This window comes from Physeter macrocephalus, chromosome 7 (genome assembly GCF_002837175.3).
Source record: "Physeter macrocephalus isolate SW-GA chromosome 7, ASM283717v5, whole genome shotgun sequence".
Taxonomy (NCBI): Eukaryota; Metazoa; Chordata; class Mammalia; order Artiodactyla; family Physeteridae; genus Physeter; species Physeter macrocephalus.
This window is the reverse complement of record NC_041220.1, coordinates 34,574,759-34,580,758: the sequence shown is the minus strand read 5'-3', so window position 1 is coordinate 34,580,758 and position 6,000 is coordinate 34,574,759.

The window sequence follows — 6,000 nt, the reverse complement described above, 5'->3', positions numbered from 1 at the left end:
TCTAAAATTTTCCTTCATCCTAAAACAGAAAGCAAATACAATAAATAAGATAATTTAAGTCAGACATTGAAAATGTGAAATAAAAGAGAGTAATGTAGAGTGAGTAGTTAGGAAAAGGTTCACAAAAGTGTCATTTGAGGTGGGACCTGATTGACAAGAAGAAACCAGCCTTGTGCAGGTCTGGGCCAGTGCAATCCTCACACATGGGACAGCAATGGAAAGGACCCAGGACAGGAATGGACTTTGAGGAACAGAAAGGTGGCCAGTGTGGATAGAGTAGATGAGCCAGAGGAGCATGGAGGGAGATGAGTTGAGGGAAGGATGGTGTGTGTTTGTGTGTGTGTGTGTGTGTGTGTGTGTGTGTGTAAGAGGAGAGAGGATCCTGTGGGACCTCATAGGACATGGTAGGGAGATTATCTCTTGGTCTCAGAGCAACGTGAAGCTATTGTAAGATTTTCAACAGAGAAGTGACATGTCTGATCTTCATTTTAAAGAGTACTCTGGTCACCAAAAATGCTGTACAGAAATTATTTCTGCATGAATGAGGACACAAATGTTAAGGACTGAATCCCAATTCAAATTGGCGTAGCCATTGTAAACCAAGTGTCAGGAATACTCATGTAAGTGAGAAGTATAGGGGGTTTAGGTAGGGCTATATCCAGCGGTCTGGAGGATGTCCTCACATCTTTCTTTCCTCTTTAATTAATTCTGTTTCTCTTGGGACTTCCCTGGCAGCGCAGTGGTTAAGAATCTGCCTGCCAGTGCAGGGGACACGGTTCAAGCCCTGGTCTGGAAAGATCCCACATACTGCGGAGCAACTAAACCCGTGCACCACAACTACTGAGACTGAGCTCTAGAGTCCACGAGCCACAACTGCTGAGCCTACGTGTCACAGCTACTGAAGCCCGTGTGTCTAGAGCCCATGCTCTGCAACAAGAGAAGCCACCGCAATAAGCCCACGTGCCGCAACCAAGAGTAGCCCCCGCTCGCCACAACTAGAGGAAGCCCGCAGGCAGCAATGAAGACCCAACGCAGACAAAAATAAATAAATTAAATAAATAAATTAAAAAAAAATTCTGTTTCTCTTTGTATATTGCCTCCATCCTCTCCTCTGCCCTTCTAAATCCAGTCAGTGGAGGGTAGAGGTGCCAATAACCCAAGATCATCCAAAAGGAAGAGAGCCTCTGTCTACCTTCACTTTGGAAAAATCTGGGAAAGGACTCAAATTGGTCAGACAAGAAGAATGTATCCTTTCTTTGACCAATTACCATGCCCAGGGTCAGGTTGCATTATCACTAATCCAACCTGGGTCCTATGCTCACCAGTTGGCAGAGATGAGGTTGGGCCATCATAAGGCACATTCCCACCAGGATCACACAAGATTGAGAAAGATTCTCCAAAGAAAAGGGGTGCTGTTAGCAGAAGGAGATTGGTAAGCAGAGGAGGGGAAAAAATCCAAAACAATAGCTGCATTGCATGGTCATTCAATTTACATAATGATCTCTTTTTTGGCTGAATAATATTCTACCATACATATATTTCAACCATTCAAATGTTTTTCTTCGAGCTATCATTTGCCAAGTTCTATGCTTAACTGAACTAATTCCTGGTTGTTATGTAATTTGGTTGCTTCCAATCTTTTATACTCATAAACAATATTTTATGATTGTCCTGGTGCATATGGCTTTTCCATACCTTTTATCTTCTTCATCTCCAGAAAAGGGATCCTGGATAAAAGGGCATGAGATCTTTTTTTCTTCTTGATACGTTTTGTCAAATTTATTACTGTCTAAAAGGTTGTATCCATGTGAAATGTCACTAGAAATGCGTAAGCATATCCATTTTTTCTGTCCCTTCTACAGTAATGAGTATCATCACCTTTTAATTTTGCCAATTTAATAAGTGAAAATGACATAAATTTGTCTTATTTTTTGCTTTTTAAAATCACAACTGCCAGTGAACATTTTTTGTTTAAAAGTAGTTGCAGTAGCTCTTCTGTAAATGTTCTGCCCATACCCTTTGCTGGATTATCTATTAGAACCTTAGTAATTTTTATATGTATTTATCTGAATTATTTAAAGTTATTAGTCTCTTCCCATAAATGATTTCTAGTTTGCTGTTTGCCTTTTTAACTTTCAAAAGTATGTTTGTTTTTATGTTGTTAGGTTTTTATTTCTTCTATTTTTTTCGTGCTTAGAAATTCATCCTTTTCCAGAGGCTTGAAAAATATTTAATTCTGTTTTCTTTTAGTGTATCTGAAGCTCGATTTTTCTTTTTCATCTCTTTACATATTCTGAAATTTATTTTTAATTTATTATGTGAGGTGAAGATATGAGTTGATTTTTCTCCCAATTGCTAGCTGTTCAGACCATTACAGTTTATGGAATGAGCTTTCCTTCCCAATTGATTTGTGATACAATATTTAATATGTACTTTATACATACTAGAATCTATTTATAGGGCATTGTGTTCCAGTGAGAGATTTGTCAACTCAATCTTCATACCAGCACCACAAAGTTTTAATTCTTATGGCTTATGTTTTAGTGATGGGTAAAGCTAGCTCGCTACCTCATTTTTCTATAAAGCTAGCTCTCTATATCCATTTTTCCTGGATATTTAGAATATCCATGTTGTTTTCATTTGTTCGTTCTTCCAGATGAAGGTTAGGATATCTTCCAAGTTAAAAAAAAAAATCCTATTGAGCTGTTGACTGGAACTGCATGACCCTTAAGGGAGAAAACTGGAACAGACCCAATTACTAGAATCAGAGTTCCCTGTCATCAGGTAGACCTTGTTCTCCTCTGTCCAGTTCGCTCCCTCTTTTTGAAAATAAAATTCATTTGCACAAAGAAGAAACTTCCTATTCTCGTGGAGTTATTATTTAAGCTTTGCTATTAAAAGAATAGCTTTATTGCTTTACCAGGCAAAGGGGGACACACAGTTTTGAGGGCACAAGCCCGCTATTCTTTTCTACTTCACCCAAAACTCTGTCTCCAAGATTTGATTCGGCACTGGTACACAGAGGCCGAGTTTTCGGCATCAATCTCAGAATTCAAGGTAGGACTTAATCAGTGGGTTTTATTAACTAAAATGTCTACACTTTTTGTTGTCTTTTTTTTGTTTTAGTATTTATATATATATCTTTTGGCACTTAAAAAAAGAGACTTAGAGAATCAGGATGGAAATTTTACTCATTAAATTTATTGTACTTCTCAAATTTATTTGAAAATATGAGGGTCATGTACCACTTGTTTGGATCGCTAGCTATCTGGTTTGCTTAATCATTTATGAGTTTATTATAGAAAGTAAGATCTGAAATTTTTACCAGTCACTAATCCTTAGTTTTCTGCTGCAGATCCCAAATTATATGAATGGTGCCCCCTAGAGTTGGGCAGTGTATAAACCCACATGGCCAGGCGCTATAGTCTTGGTGATAACCATCTGCTGAACTTGAAAGCAAATCTATATATTTCCAGTCTTCCAAGGTCACATCAAGTGTTGCACTATACCCTAAAATTATTTAGGTGCTTTCCTGGGTACCTCTTGGACAACCTGAATTTTTCGAGGGAGGAAAGAAATGATGATGATGGTGTACCAATAACTTTTGTTTTCATTATCTCATCTTATCTTCATTATAACTGTCTGTTGTGAAGGACAAGTGTTATTAAACCCCTATATTAGAGATGTGGAAAATGAGGTTCAGGCAGACTATGTGACCTTTCAGGCTAGGAAGTAGTAGAACTGAGCCTTCTTTTTTATTTATTTATTTATTTATTCATTTTTGTGTGTGTGTGGTACGCGGGCCTCTCACTGTTGTGGCCTCGCCCGTTGTGGAGCACAGGCTCCAGACGCCCAGGCTCAGCGGCCACGGCTCACGGGCCCAGCCGCTCCACGGCATGTGGGATCTTCCCGGACCGGGGCACGAACGCGTGTCCCCTGCATCGGCAGGCGGAGTCTCAACCACTGCGCCACCAGGGAAGCCCAGAACTGAGCCTTCTGTCTGTAAAGCTCTACCTCCACACTACTTCCTCCTTTAGAGATAGTCGAGGACTGTCCCCCACCTGTAGTAGTCCAACCCTTTAAGACACTTTCCTGATGTTTGGAATCTCGGGGGATTGTGTGTGGGTTTCTTTCAAAATCTATCTCGAGTAGGTTATAGCTCTCAAACTCTATATTCAACTTTGGGGTCTCCGTGTGTGTAGTGGGATTTAGGGAAAATCGTACTGCTTTCCTTGCGTCGTATTTCTTTATCACTTGATGCATTGCAGTTGTTGGACAGATAAAACCGGCTTAAAATATACACCCAGGCCAGATTTGAAGAATAAAGGAAGTAACCAAAGGTCAGCCAGAGGAGTGGGTGTGGAAGAAGGAAGGGGTAGCACTACCTCTCTGCCTTTTTGGTGATGAGAAAGATGTCCTAATTGTATAAGCCCTTGTTTTGCTTTGTTTTGTTTTAAGCGTCAAATAAGACACCTCCTTCTCCTCTCCTTCCCATGGCTGTGTTCAACCGGCTATAACTTGGAGATCCTTAGAAAGAATACAGCCTGTGCGCGCGTGTGTGTGTGTGTGTTCAACCGGCTATAACTTGGAGATCCTTAGAAAGAATACAGCCTGTGCGCGCGCGTGTGTGTGTGTGTGTGTGTGTGTGTGTGTGTGTGTGTGTCTGGGTGACTATATCGTGTCTCCTCCGATGACTTACAAAATCATACACAAGCTTTCTGACTGCTTCAGGAGATCGTAGTTCTTCCATCCATTGATATGCAACATGGACTGTTTCACCTTCACTTTTATTGAGGTGCTTTCCCTGACTTTATATATTTACTTAGTCTTTGAACTTTTGTTTTTGTCCCAATCCATTTAATTTAAATCCCTACTTAATTGTCACACTCCCTAAAGTTTTTCTTTTTCCTCCTTTGGCAGGTAAACATATGCTCTCCTGAAGAACCTTGTGGTCAAGAGAATAAAAACCTCGTCATAGTTCTCAGAATAAGGAGCAGTTTCTCTTCTTTCTTTACTGTATGCTGCCTAGCAGTGCTTTAGTTGGCACTCAGTAGATATTTATTTACTCAAAATAAAATATATTCTAAAGAATATTACCTCAAATGCCACATTCATTCATTCATCTAGTTCCTGTTTGCTCCTTTTATATTATGCGGGAGTGCAAGTCAAGAGCACAATAAAGCTTCATAGACTTTTTAAAAAATTAATAGATTTCATTATCTTAGAGCAGCTTTCGATTTACAGAGAAACGAGGGGAAAGTACAAAGCGTTCCCATATACCACCTTCCCTCTCCCCGGTTTCCCTTATTATTAATATCTTTCATTCGTGTGATATATTTGTTATAATTGATAAGGCAACAGTAATACATTTTTATTAACTAAAGTCCATAGTTTACATTAGGCGTCAGTCTTTGTAGTGTATGTTCTATGGGATTTGGCAAATACATAATGACATATATGCACTATTAGAGTATCATACAGAATAGTTTCACTGCCCTAAAAATCCTGTGTTCTGCCTATTCATCCCTCCTTCCCCCAAACCCCAGGCAAACCACTGATCTTTTACTGTCTCTGTAGTTTTCCCTTTTTCAGAACATCGTATAGTTGAACTCACACAGTACGTACCCTTTTCAAACTGGCTTCTTTCACTTAGCAACATGCTTCTAAGGTTCCTCCATGTATTTTCAAGGCTATAGACTTTTAAACGTTTATCAAGTATACTGCAGTACACAAGACAAGCAAGGCTGCTGTCCTTGACCTAAACTTCAAAACCGTCAGATATTCAGCACCCAGCAACAGTAGGTTTTCCAAGACCATGAGTACTGCACCTGTTACATTAAAGGTCTTCTCTTTCTTCCCTAAGGAAATCATTTGCTTACATCATCAACATAAGGAGACCAGTGGTGCCCACAAATGATTTACCGTATTCCCGACTCACGGTATTACATATACAATTATAAACAATACTACTAAGAACCTGAAAATGTACAGCAAGCAGAT